Raw genomic sequence first — 16,748 nt, 5'->3', positions numbered from 1 at the left:
CAATTTTCCGCAACTGCAGACTTGCTGGGTAGCAGAAGGCAAGTCCAACGTTTATGTACTGTGAAACGTTCTTCCACTGTGCGTGTTGTTTGTCCTATGTAGGCCATACCACACTGACAAGGTATTTTCTAAATTCCACAATAACAAATTATCCTTTACTGATTCCAGCAGGTCCGAAATCTTAGATAGTGGACGGAAAACCGCTTTGACCAGGAAATTATAAAGGATTCTTGCTACTTTGAAGGACATATTTCCAGCAAGGGGAAGAAAAGCTAGCAACGTTGCTGGCACGTTCTCTCCTTCCCGGTTCTTTGTTTTAGCTGAGAATGCGCTGTTAATTTGCCGGGTGGAATATCTATTGTCTTTGAACACTGCCCTTCGATGTGTAAGCTCTTTAGGTAAATAATCTGCATCCGATACTGTACAAGGGTTTTAAGCACCCTCATGGTTTGGGATGGGTGAAGGCAGTGCAAGAAATATCGTGTAATGAAGTTTACGGCCGGCCGCTCTCGCCGTTTGTGGGTGGGCATTATCTTGCCGAAATGAGGGTTCACATGCAAGGCAACAAAATGGGCTGTGGAATATCGTCTACGTACCGTTATCTTTCAAGAGTGTCGACGATGACGACCATGGCGGTCCTGCTATGAAAAGAAGTGGCACCCCAGACCATCACTGCTGTTCGTTGGGTGGTATGGCGCAACTGTCAGAATGGTGTCCACCGCTATCTTGGCGTCTCTAGACTCGAGTTCGGCCTGGAACAGCCAACCGCTCTGTCAATCAGTGGAAACTGAAAAGCTTCTCAGCATAAAAATCAGAGGTGGACTAACGTGTTGCTGACTAACTGAATTTATAAAGCTCTCTTGAGCGAATCATCTAATTTTTCTGAAATGGTAGTTATTTATATGCTTGTGCATGTACATTGCTTGTAACGATTTCTATGCCATTCCGATAATTCTTATCCTCCACGTTGTTCTTTAAGTGTTAGAATGTATTTTTTATTTCAGTTAATGATCTTACCAACTGCAGAAGATAAAGATATTAAAATTATTGCGTGAATAACAATTGGCTGCTTTATGTGCAATCTTCCGTTTTACGTACTATGAGTGCTGTTTTACTTTGTAGATAAACATTATTCGTAATTTTATTTGTGTGCTGGTGTTTGCCGGCGTTGCCAAATATAGATACACTTAATTTTTGAGAAGTACCTGAACGTATAGAACACATGAAATTACTTCTGAAGTGTAGATTTTTGTATTATATACTTAATAGTAACAACTTCATTTTCCTTCCATGATTCGGAAGGTAGAATTTTATATACGTATTTCTATGATGACACTACTTATCTTTCAAGTTCTAGAATTCCGGAAAGGAATAGCGTAATCTTATTTGTCTGGATGAAATGTGCAATGAAGAGTTTAGGAAAGCGCTAGGTAAGGATGAAAGAGTCGGATGTGGTACAAACGTTATGTAAGCTTATATATCCCAAGCAGGCAAAACACTGTATGTTGTTGAAAACTGGAAAGTGATATAGTTGGATCAGTATCTCAACAGCCATGAAACTCATGAATGTTAACCGTTTGCCTAAACAGTACAGGAGATATCCTTAATATTTAAACTTTTTTAAATATTTCTGTTAGTATATATCAACAAATCTCACTAATACATACTACAATCGTTGTTGGTTGACTACACGCAGTACTTTAAAAATTAATATATTCAGTACAATGCACTTAAAACAGCTAAATGTAATTTGTGTATGTTTGTAAACTGCCTTTCGATGTTTTTTTCACTAAATGAAAATAATTGGGTCACGCTATAAAATGCTCAAATTACAAAACTGAAATTACTGTCGGAGAACACAAATAAATTATTTCCATCCAGAGGTGGTTCCCGTCTGCGCTGCCCAAGGAATTGTTTTGTGAGCTATGTTGCCTTTCTGAGGTTTCTATATAAGAGTAGAAGTAGCACCCCAAAGTAGCACCCCATTTATATATTCTGAAATTCCTGGGCTGTAAGCGCCGAACGCAGCCGATTGGGACGTAAACGTGAACAAACTGAGCAGCATTCGCCCCGGGAGAGCGTACGAGACAGCACCCCCAAGCCAAGCTGCGCCTTGGACTGGACGCGCCGACGCGAGCAGCAAAATCACGTCAGGGCACTGGTAGCTCCGACCAGGGACGGCATAGAGGAGACTGCAGCTGCAACTTACGCTGTGGTGACTGAGCTTCACGCAGTCATGAAGCAACCAACAGTGGCAGTAACAGCAGCTCCGAACGAGGCTTCTGGAAGTCTGCCTTGGTTGTAAGGTGAATGGCGGAGATATCCCCTTTAATCCCTTCCAATAAATTCCTAGTTAGGAATACAATTTTAGTGCAAAACCGGACTCAGTATTAAAATCGCATTTGGGAAAAGCAACAGGGTCCCAAAAGACCCCTAAATCCATCAAAGATGAACGCTTCCACTCAATTCTTCAAGTTTTGCTATAAGGACATTAGAAAGGAAATTAAGGTGTAGAGCTTTTTCGCTGTAATAGCTAACGAAACCAGTGATGCCGTGTTTTTGTTTTTCTTGGGTGTCTAGAGCATATACAGTTAAGCGTCAAACAAACTGGTATCAGAGGTGTACAAATTCCCCTTGCAGCCTGCTTGCCCCTAGCACCTCTGCAACCATTCATGCAGGTCAGCCTGCCGCGATGTAAACACAAGAGTGCGCGTGTACTGAGGCATAGTGGGCAATGCGGGCGATACGGGCTCCCGCAAGCCCGGGCTACCTGGGTTCCCGCAAGCCTGCCAAGCTTCACGGGACCCGCTCAGCTTGCTGCGCCTGACAACAGGTTGCGCTGTCAAGCTACCGTGACTAGAGTAGCCAGGTAGTTAGCCTGCAGCTCATTTATCGCAACGGTGGAGGCAGCACAATGAATAGGTCGAACTTTAGTGAGACTGAAAAAAAATTGACAACTGGCGAATACATGCTGGTAACGAAACAGAGCACAAGTGCCGCATGGGAAACGTTTTCGTGTGTTTATGAGGCCGCTTCAAAACAATCGGTAGGTGTGTCTCAATGCAAACTATGTAAAAAGCTCTTAAGTACTTATTCGGGAACCTCGAGTATGTTACGACATGTGTGCAAATTTGACAAGCAGTTCCCTCACTCCGTAAATATCTTGAAAGAGGACAAAGATTTAGTGGCCGAAAAGTGCGTCGAAATGTGTGCTAAGGACCTGAGACCATTTAGCAGTATAGAGGGAGAAGGATTTCTTAATTTAGGGCAGACACTGATCGACATAAGTAAAAAATGTGGCTCAGTTTATATTAAAAATGTTATGCCTTCCCGAGTGACAGTAGCTAGGAAAGTTCAAACCTTAGCTGATAAAGTGCGCAGCAAAATGCTCCCAGATATAGTGCATGCGATTCGTTCTGGTATATGTGCCAGTACAATTGATCTATGGACAGACAATTACAAAGGGGTGCATTACATGTCCGTGGCAATGCATTACATAAATTCAGACTGGCGTTTGAATAAATATGTACGAATGTGCTCTGCGTTTCCTGACTGCCCAAAAACTGGCTCGAATATTCGAAACGAGTTGGAAGATGGCTTAGAAACTATGGGTGTTTCTCGTGAAGACATTGCCAAAATTACGTTTGTCACAGACCAGGGCAGTAACATTGTCAAAGCTCTCGAAGTATATCAGCGTGTTCCATGCATGGCTCATAGTATAAATACAGTCTTGAAACATGTTCTGAGCGAACAGTTTTTGAAAGAAAATGTTTCAAATACACTCCTGGAAATGAAAAAAAGAACACATTGACACCGGTGTGTCAGACCCACCATACATGCTCCGGACACTGCGAGAGGGCTGTACAAGCAATGATCACACGCACGGCACAGCGGACACACCAGGAACCGCGGTGTTGGCCGTCGAATGGCGCTAGCTGCGCAGCATTTGTGCACCGCCGCCGTCAGTGTCAGCCAGTTTGCCGTGGCATTCGGAGCTCCATCGCAGTCTTTAACACTGGTAGCATGCCGCGACAGCGTGGACGTGAACCGTATGTGCAGTTGACGGACTTTGAGCGAGGGCGTATAGTGGGCATGCGGGAGGCCGGGTGGACGTACCGCCGAATTGCTCAACACGTGGGGCGTGAGGTCTCCACAGTACATCGATGTTGTCGCCAGTGGTCGGCGGAAGGTGCACGTGCCCGTCGACCTGGGACCGGACGGCAGCGACGCACGGATGCACGCCAAGACCGTAGGATCCTACGCAGTGCCGTAGGGGACCGCACCGCCACTTCCCAGCAAATTAGGGACACTGTTGCTCCTGGGGTATCGGCGAGGACCATTCACAACCGTCTCCATGAAGCTGGGCTACGGTCCCGCACACCGTTAGGCCGTCTTCCGCTCACGCCCCAACATCGTGCAGCCCGCCTCCAGTGGTGTCGCTACAGGCGTGAATGGAGGGACGAATGGAGACGTGTCGTCTTCAGCGATGAGAGTCGCTTCTGCCTTGGTGCCAATGATGCTCGTATGCGTGTTTGGCGCCGTGCAGGTGAGCGCCACAATCAGGACTGCATACGACCGAGGCACACAGGGCCAACACCCGGCATCATGGTGTGGGGAGCGATCTCCTACACTGGCCATACACCACTGGTGATCGTCGAGCGGACACTGAATAGTGCACGGTACATCCAAACCGTCATCGAACCCATCGTTCTATCATTCCTAGACCGGCAAGGGAACTTGCTGTTCCAACAGGACAATGCGCGTCCGCATGTATCCCGTGCCACCCAACGTGCTCTAGAAGGTGTAAGTAAACTACCCTGGCCAGCAAGATCTCGGGATCTGTCCCCCATTGAGCATGTTTGGGACTGGATGAAGCGTCGTCTCACGCGGTCTGCACGTCCAGCACGAACGCTGGTCCAACTGAGGCGCCAGGTGGAAATGGCATGGCAAGCCGTTCCACAGGACTACATCCAGCATCTCTACGATCGTCTCCATGGGAGAATAGCAGCCTGCATTGCTGCGAAAGGTGGATATACACTGTACTAGTGCCGACATTGTGCATGCTCTGTTGCCTGAATCTATGTGCCTGTGGTTCTGTCAGTGTGATCATGTGATGTATCTGACCCCAGGAATGTGTCAATAAAGTTTCCCCTTCCTGGGACAATGAATTCACGGTGTTCTTATTTCAATTTCCAGGAGTGTATATTAGCCATTCTTAATACAGTGCGGGCTACGGTTTCGTACTTCAAGAGAAGAGGTCTCTGTGTGAGACTGAACTCATCTTTAAAGCAGTGGGTTTCAACTCGTTGGAATAGTTATTTTGACATGCTTGTATCAGTCCATTCTCAGATTGATTCAGTGAAGGCTGTTTTACATAATGAAGGTGCCTCTGATAAGATGCTGGGTTATGACCACCATATAACTGGCCAGCTTATAGAATATCTTAAGCCGTTTAAAAAAGCCACAGTTGATCTAGAGAGTGACAAGGATCCAACCCTACATTTAGTTCTACCGTGGTTTTATGCCTTAAAAACTCACTGTACCGTACGGGATAACGATGAAGAGGTTTGTAATTTTATTCCATCTGAATATTATAGAACCACTTGTGAAATATGTGTGGTGTCACCGCCAGACACCACACTTGCTAGGTGGTAGCTTAAATCGGCCACGGTCCATTTAGTACATGTCGGACCCGCGTGTCGCCACTGTGTAATCGCAGACCTAGCGCCACCACCAAGGCAGGTCTCGTGATACGAGAGAGCACTCGCCCCAGTTGTACGAGAACCTAGCTACCGACCAGATGTACGAAGCCTTTCTCTCTCATTAGCCGAGAGACAGAATAGCCATCAGCTAAGTTAATGGCTACGAACTAGCAAGGCGCCATTAGCCATACAGTGATTGTACTTAAAGTCTCCTGTGTATCGTCAAGATCGATGTACCAATATGTATGTTGAGAAAATGTATTTTACGGACATGAAACCTTTGAAACAAGCCGCTGACGCCTTCCTAGAACAGAAAATGTGCGTTAGTATGTTGCATAAAATTGCAACGTTTATGGTGGCTAACTACCGCACATTAAGAAAGTTAACCGAGGATGAAAAAATTGAAGTTTACCAAGCAGCACGACAGATGTGTGCTGAACGTAAGCTCCTAAGATAATGCATATATTCTTCAGCTACATGTACATGGTTACTCTGCAAGACACACGCAAGTGCTTAGTTGAGGGTTCATCGAACCACTTTCAACTTATTTGTCTCCTTTTCTCGAATTTCGCGCGGGATAGAACACCTACAGCTCTCCGTCTGAGCGCTGCTTTTTTGTATTTTATTCTGATGATCATTTCTTCCAATGTATATGGGACTCAACAATATCTCTTCGAATTCGGAGGTGTAAGTTGGTGATCGAAATTTCATATATAAATCGCGCCACGTCAAAAAACGCCATTGTTGAAATGATTACCACTCCAACTCTTGTGTAATTTCCGCGACACTCTTTCCCCTGTTTTACGATAATACCAAACCAGCTGCCCTTATTTAGACTCTTTCGACCTCTTCCGTCGATAGTAAGGCTCTCCAACTTCGTAGCAATGCTCCAAAAGAGTGTTTTGTCATTAAAACGCCTACAGCATTTTCTGTGTGTCCATTCCTATTTAAGTAGGTCGTAATTGTAATCAGAGGTATTAAGTAGAATCTATAGCCTTTAGATTTAACTGGTTGATCTTGTAAACGAAGTTTAACGGACTTAGTTTAGTACACACAGGGATAACCTCGCTCTTGTCATTATTTATTGCCAAGTGCTAATTTTCACACCAAAAATATATACCTTATTTAAATTGTCCTGCAGTTAGTTTTGATCTTCTGGTGACTTTACAGGACGATAAATGATAGCATCATCTAAAACCTATTATAATTTCAACTATGTGTAGTACGATCTTCACATTATTCTGCAAATATTAATTGGAACCTGTACAGTTTCAGTACAAGTGCCCAATCACAGCAACCAAGAAACAAATCCAGGGCCGTACAAAATGGCGAAATTTGAGGACTGGGCAGAAGAGCCTCCTCTCCTACATGATGAAGTCAGCAGATACTTGCAAGAACACTGTGTGAACGAGGGAGATATTCTACAGTGGTGGAAAAATAACTCCCAACGACTTCCTCGACTTGCGTGTGTGGCAAGAAAAATATTAAATATACCAGCCACTAGTGCGTCTAGTGAGAGAATTTTTAGTAGCGCTGGAAACCTAATTAGCGAAAAACGATCACGTCTTAATGCAGACAGACTTAACGATCTCGTCATAATTAATTCAAACACTAATCAGCAGACACATTGAAAATACAGTAGAACATTAAACGGGAAACTATGAGTTTGAACGCAAATTTACTAATTAAGAGTGCAGATTTCTTTCTTGTACTTTCTGGGCGTCAATTTCTGAGATAGAAATTTTGTAATGCATACAGTTCATTTTTATTTTAGACTAAACTTTTTGATTTCAGTCCTTCCAAGTGACATTAATTATTGTTTGTAAACCATTTTCTGTTACTTGGGTTTGCAAAAGTAGCCAAATATTATTTAGGCCAAACCAGATACTCCTAAAAATACTTTCAGGGGAACTGAAGGAAAATTTGTAAAGATTTTATGTTGAAAAGTGTTCTGCAAAATAAAATATTCATTTGTGGAGTAAGGCAATACACATTATGATTTTAAATTACAATTTATTTTGTTGAGTTCCACACATATTGCAAAATGTAATTTTATTCTTGTATTTCTATATTAAGGGGAATCCCACATGCAGAGTCAAGATGCTGAAGACCTAGACACTACAAATACTCCTAAAATGAAGAGCGTCTTTTTCCATGAATGTATTGTAGTAGGAATATAATGGAAACTCTGAGCCACTCTCCACAGCGTCTTAATCTGCGTCATGAGGATTCAGACTCGTCGTTTAGGTCTGTGTTATGAGGGTCTAGAGTCGTCGTTTAGATTTGCATCATGCAAGTAAACACTTGTCGTCTTAGTCTGCATCATGATGGTCCGAAATATGGTCCCTCATGATGCAGACCTAGACTACAAGTGTGGACTCTCATGACGCAAACGTAGGAGCCGCGAAAATGGCTCAGGGTCGCCATTGTATTCCCAGTTCTATAGTTTTTAGACGAACTGGATACGAAACAAGTCCTTCGATTTTGTTAAAATGCATTTTGGCAATTTAGAATGATTTTTCCAACTTCGAATGAATTCACAGAACCAGTAAAATACATCCTGGAAACGTAGTTAAATATTTATATAATTGGTGTCATACTTGGCTGAAACATACTAAAGTTAAAGAATCTAGACTTCCAAAATCTTAATTTGGTTCTCATTGCAGTACAGTGGTTAATAGGGGCGTAGATAATTTATTCTTCTGGGGAGGTGACCAATCTTCTTTTTGGGGGGTAGAGGTTCACTTCTTTAGTACAAATATCCATCCGTTTCGGTGTTGAAAAGTGCAGCACAGACTGCATTGCGTTGCCTGGGCATTTATTTATTCCATACTCTAGTAGTCCATCTTCCCTCCCGTATTTTCTCTCTATCCATTTAGTCCTCTCCCACTATCTCTTTGATCACCTCCCCCCGCCCCCCCCCCCCCCACTCCCCATCCCTTGGCCGGCCGAAGTCGCCAAGCAGTTCTAGGCGCTACAGTCTAGAACCGCGCGACCGCTACGGTTGCAGGTTCGAATCCTGCCTCGGGCATGGATGTGTGTGATGTCCTTAGGTTAGTTAGGTTTAAGTAGTTCTAATTTCTAGGGGACTGATGACCTCAGAAGTTAAGTCCCATATTGCTCAGGGCCATTTGAAACATTTTTGAACCCATCCCTTGGCCCATCTCCCCCCCACCCTCTATCCTTCTCCTCGTCCTCTCTCTGTTGGATTCTACATCTACATCTACACTGATACTCCGCAAGCCACCCAACGGTGTGTGGCGGAGGGCGCTTTACGTGCCACTGTCATTACCTCCCTTTCCTGTTCCAGTCGCGTATGGTTCGCTAGGTAGCATTTATTGTAATACTTTTTGATACGCAGCATTGATAGTTTTGTTTTCTGGTGCGTAAGCAAATGAAGTTGAAGGTGTCCCGACAGGGCAATATGCGACATACAAATAGCCATGTGAAAAACATGATTTTCAATATTGATGCCACAAACATATAACAACTGCCCCTGCGATTTATCTATCGACATGGCAAATGTAAGCTGCACTGGAAATTATAACCGTTTAAAGTCGAATGGCATGTCGGTCGGAATCTTAGTGATATTGGAAACAAAATGTCCTCACCTTTGTACTTTCCTTTTAAAATTGTGGCTTCGATTACGTTGTTCTTTAACTTCTTCCCCGCAAGCCGGGTGCCATTACAAAGACGTGGCTGGTTTACCTTTCGCAACATGATTCCCGATCCGACTTAATTACAGATTGGGAGGCGGTAATCCGGGGAAATCCAGCGAATTTAAAAATTCCGTAGGATAGTTGACTACATCATCTTGGTTAGTAACGGAATAAACAAATAGCCATGTGAAAAACATGATTTTCAAGATTGATGCCACAATCATATAACAACTGCCCCTGCGATTTATCTATCGACATGGCAAATGTAAGCTGCACTGGAAATTATAACCGTTTAAAGTCGAATGGCATGTCGGTCGGAATCTTAGTGATATTGGAATCAAACTGACCTCACCTTTGTACTTTCCTTTTAAAATTGTGGCTTCGATTACGTTGTTCTTTAACTTCTTCCCCGCCACCTCAGTTCATCTCCTCTTCATCTATCTATGAAAACTCATATATATCTGTCAACTTTTGTGGTGATCAGTGAATCAGTGTCAAAATTTATTGCTAGGTAGCATTTATTGTAATACTTTTTGATACGCAGCATTGATAGTTTTGTTTTCTGGTGCGTAAACAAATGAAGTTGAAGGTGTCCCGACAGGGCAATATGCGACATACAAATAGCCATGTGGAAAACATGATTTTCAATATTGATGCCACAAACATATAACAACTGCCCCTGCGATTTATCTATCGACATGGCAAATGTAAGCTGCACTGGAAATTATAACCGTTTAAAGTCGAATGGCATGTCGGTCGGAATCTTAGTGATATTGGAATCAAACTGTCCTCACCTTTGTACTTTCCTTTTAAAATTGTGGCTTCGATTACGTTGTTCTTTAACTTCTTCCCCGCAAGCCGGGTGCCATTACAAAGACGTGGCTGGTTTACCTTTCGCAACATGATTCCCGATCCGACTTAATTACAGATTGGGAGGCGGTAATCCGGGGAAATCCAGCGAATTTAAAAATTCCATAGGATAGTTGACTACATCATATTGGTTAGTAACGGAATAAACCGACTTGTATGTCAACAATTCGCCCGGTGACATATTTTGAATCTGAAAATTCATTTCGTTAACATCAAGGTTTTTTGCAGCCAATATAACATGTTCACTCAACCAGAAATGGTTTGCAACTGTTAAACGACATTTGCTGTGCGCGAATTGTCCACCACGATGACTGTGAATGTGTCAGACAGCTGTCAAATTTCAAAAAGATCATAGACATTTCGTTTAAAATAAATGTATATATATATATATGTATATAAATATGTATTTGTCTATGAGTATATATATATATACTCATAGACAAATACATATATATACATATATATATATATATATACATATACATATACATACATATACATATATATACATAAACATATATATATATATATATATATATACATATACATGCACATGTAAATATTCAAAAACCTTCTCCATGGAAACATGCATACATAGTAAACTTTCATGGTAACCCACAAACGATGTCAAAATCTTTTGTAAGGTACTCTCTTCAATGTACTGTCCGAAATATTATGTAGACTGTGATGTTCCTCTTGATGGTCAAGTGTGCAAAATTTCTTCAAGATCGGAATAAAATTGTAGGTTGGTGTAGAAGTGTGTACGTAAAGTACCCTCCGCCATGCACCATTCAGAATTTTAAGCTGGCAGCGCCCTTCATCCTACTTTGAATATCAAGTGTGCCAAATTTCATCAAGATCGGAATAAATACGTACAATTTGTCGAGTTCCGTTATGTAAAGGAATCTCTGCCATGCACCATATGAAATTTTATGTAGACTGTGACCTTCCTCTTGGTTTCAAGGTATAGTGTGCAACATTTCATCAAGATGGTATGCAATACAAACACACGGACACAATGAAAACGCACTTTCAGTTTTTGTCAAATTTTCCAATTTTTCGGTCGATTTTCGAAAAATTTTATTTCATAAAAACCTTGTCCTGAGAATTACGAACACAGCAAAAAAAATTTAGCCGAACTGGTACAGGCGTTCTCGAGTTTTACGCTTATCAACACATTTGGCAATTAATTTTAATTTATAAGAAGCCCGAAATATACGCGTAAAGGAGGAATATACAAATAAAACCAATATTTTTTTTACCTGAAATTAATACATATATATATAATGTTGGGGTTTGTCTTTTGGTGCTCAGGTAAAATAAAAACTTTTGATTAACGTTCTTAATACGACAATGACGCGCGCAGACTAAACGGCTGCGTAGCGCAGCCCAGCAGTAATATGGGCAGGCAAGCAAGTTTCCCGCAGCCTGCCCGGGTTGGGTTCTGCTTGGCTTGGCTGGGAGTGAAGCAGCCTGCCCGTTCTGTTGACAACGAGCGGCGGCCTGCCCGCCTGGCCACCGGGCAAGCATGGGCGGGTTAAAAGCGGGACATGTACACCTGTAACTGGTATAGGCATGCATGTTCAAATAGAGAGATATAAAAACAGGCAGAATATAGCCCAACGGTCGGAAACGCTTATTTAAAACAACATGTGTTTGGCGCAGTTGTTAGATCGATTACTGCTGCTACAATGGCAGGTTACCAATATTTAAGTGAGTCTGAACGTGGTGTTATAGTCGTTGCACAAGCGATGGGACATAGCATCTACGAGGTAGCGATGAAGTGGGGAGTTTCCCCTATTACCATTTCACGAGTGTACTTTCAGTATCAGGAATCTGGTAAAAATATCAATCTCCGACATCACTGTGGCCGGGTTGGGGAAGGAGACCAGACAGCGAGGTCATCGGTCTCATCGGATTAGGGACGGGTGTGGAAGGAAGTCGGCCGTGCCCTTTCAGAGGAACCATCCCGGCACTTGCCTGCAGTGATTTAGGGAAATCACGGAAAACCTATATCAGGATGGCCGGACTCGGTATTGAACCGTCGTCCTCCCGAATGCGAGTCCAGTGTCTAACGACTGCGCCACCTCCCTCGGTACTGTGGCCGGAAAAAGGTCCTGCAAGAATGGGACCAACGACAAATGAAGAGAATCCTTAAACGTGACAGAAGTACAATCTTTCAGCAAATTGATCCCATTTCAGTGCTTGTCCAACAACAAGTGTCAGCGTGCGAACCACTCAAGGAAACATCATGGAACTCGTGTATCTTCGATGACCGCACAACACAAAGATTTTGGCCTCGTCTGGGCCCATCAACAACGACATTGGACTGTTGGTGGCTGGCAACATGTTGTCTGGCCCGACGAAACTCGTTTCAAATTGTGTCGAGAGGATCGACGTGCACGGGAATGGAGAAAACCCTCATTAATCCCTGGACCCTGCATGTCAGCAGGGAACTGTTCAAGCTAGGGGAGGCTTCATAATGGAGTGGGGCATGTGGAGGTGGAAAGATGTTGGATCCTGATACGTCTAGATACGACTTTCACATGTGAGACGTACGTAAGCATCGTGTTTGATAACCTGCATCCATTCATGTCCATTGTGCATTTCGACGGACTTGGGCAATCCCAGCAGGACAAGGCAACACTTCACACGTCCAGAATTGCTACATAGTGGCTACAGGAACACGCTCATGATTTTAAACACTTCCGTTTGCAACCAAACTCTGCAAACATGAACATTATTGAGCGTACCTGGGATGCCTTGCAACGTGCTATTCAGATGAGGTTTCCATCCCCTTGAACTCTTATGGCTTTACGGACAGACCTTCAGGATTCATGGTCTCAATTCCCTCCAGCACTGCTTCAGACGTTAGTGGAATCCATGCCACGTCGTGTTGCTGGTCTTCTGCGTGCTCGCTGGGGCCCTACACGATGGCAGGCAGTTTTACCAGTTTCTTGGGGTCTTCAGTGTAGGTACGTTATTGGAGTTGAATGATTTTGGGAAGTTGCAGAGGAAAAGCATGATGCCCAGACTTCGGCAACATACATGATAGGTTGGATAAATCATAGATAAATCACCATATTGACAATTGTACACACTAGCTAGTAGGTGAAACATATGATTGGGCAGCAATCATGAGTGGTTCGACACGGAGGAGTGCAGGCTCTTGTTAAGGGAAAGTGTTACAATGTTTCATACATTTATGCACACCAGTTGGATCTGATTATACTTGAAGCCGCTTCGGTCAATAGCAGTGGACAAATATTTTCCAACAATTTTCAATCTCTTTGCATTTTCTTTTCAGCATCTTCACAAAGAACAGCAATTTTCGACGAAACAGTACAAAAACAGTTGCCATCTTCAGTGCCTATTCGTTGGAATTTCCAACCAGGGAGTGTCAGTACCATGTTAGAATATAGGGAAGACATTATCAAATCATGAATAATATTACCAACGGGGAAAAGCTGTATAATGAAAATACTATCCTACAGGCCTGCGGCTTGGAAATGATTTTTAAGGATAAAAAGTTCTTTTTCAAGCTCTTATCTGCTCATAAAATTATAATTATTGTGTATAGTTTGTACGCACATCGTCAGAAAAGGGATGTTGACCCATCAAACTCATAGCGTCAGCTGACAGATTTTGGGTACAGAATTCCAAACATCAAGGATGTTGTGATTTAGAATTTAACAGGTATGCACGAGAATCATAGAAAAGGAAGAACTAAAGATCGAGGAGTGATGTGCAATCTGCTGTATGACGCAAAAGAAATATGAGATGACATAAATTAGAAGGCGTAAGAACGATTCAAGTTCACTCGACACGTAGTTGCAACCTCTCTCTTCCTACCAGAGAAAATCACCACTTCCACTTCCATTTTAGCAGAAATGTCTTTCGGAGCTGCTATCCAATGCTATTCAGTTTGGTAAGCAAAGAAACTTCGAACGGAACTCTCAGCTATTAATGGAAGAGAGGAGTATAAAAAGTCAGTGTGGAGCGTTGATTTTGGCGGATGATATACCAGATAATAATCTTTGTGATACACTGAGAGAATCTGTGAAATTCTTGCAAACGAGAGTAACAATTAAAATGTTCCTTTTTATTACTGAAACGCGACCGTGATTTCTATTAAATGATACCTCATTTGGTGTATTTCTGACTTCAATCAAAAATTGACTGAGAAATTTGGAAATATAGAAGAAAGAAGAATGGAATTTCTGTACAAATGATAGCCACTGCTTCAAGCGGCAGACATTGGGCCTGCTGGGCGAAGGTTAAAAAGGCAACACTACTACTTTTTGCGTACATAGAGTTGCAATTCGTGTCAATTTATTTTATTCTGCAATATTATATATTATTCTGTGTACACGTTTTGGTGTTATTACGAGTAGATGCTGAAGTAACATGAGTGAGAGCTTTGTTTACATCAAGGACTCCACAAACACGACTAGTGCTCTAATTTTCTCTCCTTTGTTTTTAGTGAGTGAAGTGTACCACAGTATCCAGAATGAGATTTTCACTCTGCAGCGGAGTGTGCGCCGATATGAAACACAGTATATTTTGGTCACGAGCCGCCACTGATTCAAACCTCCTGGGACACATGTAACCCATGACGGACACGCATAAAGGTTGCAGCTTGTGGTTCCCATGCAGAGGTGGACACACGATAACTCCATGTTGTTGTGCTATGTAGATTATATCTATGTTCCTTATGTTGGAAAAATGCCCATCCAAGATGAGAGAAGATGGGTTTTCTGGAGTCAGCCATATTTACTCTAAAACCGACTCCTTTATTTCCTTAACAGCTTCGATCATGGCCTCTTGATTAAGTTATTTGCGCTTCTTCGCATAGTTTTAAGCTGATATTTTAAAAAAAGTTCTCAGTATGAGATAACCAATATATGGTTGATAACTGGTATCCTATATTACTAACCATACAAATTCCATATCTTCAGATACACTGAACGCAGCAAAATGCTTATCAACTGCCGTCAAACAGCACTTCCCACTTAACTATTACGTGCAATTCTCTCTGCAAGCAAACTCAATTCAGCTGCATCGGAGGAGAAGGTAAAGTACTTCATGTGTGCTCCTGTAGAGTGCAGCAGCTAAAAGAAAGAAAAGCATTGTATGTGATGCTGGAGAACCACCGGATAATCGGGTCTTCTTCCATAATATTTTTCCAAAACTGGAATAAGCCGAAACACTTTGTTGAGTATCTGGTATCATCTATGTAACACAAAGAATCACAATGCATTATTTTTTTTAATTTGACTCCGTCTGGAACCGGCACTTGTAATGTCAGACGGACGCTGCGGTGATCTCCTACAACTGTTTCGGACCTCGTTCTTCCCGGCGTTATGCAGCAATTCTACATGGCATGGACTGAGCAAATCGTTGGAACTTCCCTGCAGAAATGTTGAGCCATGTTGCCTCTATGTCGCCCATACTTGCGAAAGTGTTGCTGCTGCAGGATTTTGATCACGAACTGACCTCCCGATAACGTCGCATGATATTCACGTCGGGTGATTTCGGTAGCCAAGTCATTCGCTCGAATTGTCCAGAATGTTCTTCAAAGGAACAACGAAGAATTGTGGATCAGTGCCATGACGCATTGTTACCCACGAAAATTCCGTCATTGTTTGGCAAAACTGAAGTCCATGAAAGGCTGCAGGGCTCTCCATCTAGCTGAACACAGCAGTCAATGATTGGTTCAGAGGACCCAGTCGATTCCATGCAAATACAGCCCATACCATTACGGAGCCACTATCAGTCTGCACAGTGCCTTGATGACAATTTGGGTCTGCACCACACTCGAAACTCATCATCGACTCTTAACAACTAAAGTCGCGGCTCATCAGATCAAGCCGCGGATTTCCGGTCGTCTAGGGTCCAACCGATATGGTCATGAGCACATTAGCTCGTTAACACCAAATTTCGCCGCGCGGACAAGTTCGATGTAAATCACACGATGATTTCTGAAGTTATTTCACGCAAGGCTGCTTGTCTGTTAGCAGTGAGAACTCTACGCAAACGCCGCTGCTCCGTTGTTAAGTGAAGGCTGACGACGACTGCATTGTCCGTGGTGAGAGGTAATGTCTGAAATTTGGTGTTCTCAGTACACTATTGACACTGTGGGTTTCAGAATACTTAATTACCCAACGATTTCTGGATTTGATGTTCCATGCGTCTAGTTCAACTGCCATTCTGCGCTCAGAGTCTGTTAATTCGCGTCGTGCGGCCATAATCACGTCGGAAACTTTTGTGCATGAATCACCAGAGTATAAATGCCATCTCCTCCATTTGCGCAGCCCTTTTAAACATTTTGTACGCGATACTACCGCCATCTATATACGTGGTCATCGCTATGCCATGATGTTTACCATCTCAGTGCCTATATGAGAGAGCTTTACTGAGGGATGAAGATACATAACACAAAAACAAGTGTAATTTCATCTCCAAAATTTACGTTGCAGTTACAAGTAATATTCGCGGAACTGTATACAATGTTCGA

The sequence above is a fragment of the Schistocerca serialis genome, chromosome 4 (assembly GCF_023864345.2).
Source record: "Schistocerca serialis cubense isolate TAMUIC-IGC-003099 chromosome 4, iqSchSeri2.2, whole genome shotgun sequence".
In the NCBI taxonomy this organism is placed as follows: domain Eukaryota; kingdom Metazoa; phylum Arthropoda; class Insecta; order Orthoptera; family Acrididae; genus Schistocerca; species Schistocerca serialis.
This window is presented reverse-complemented; position numbering follows the sequence as displayed.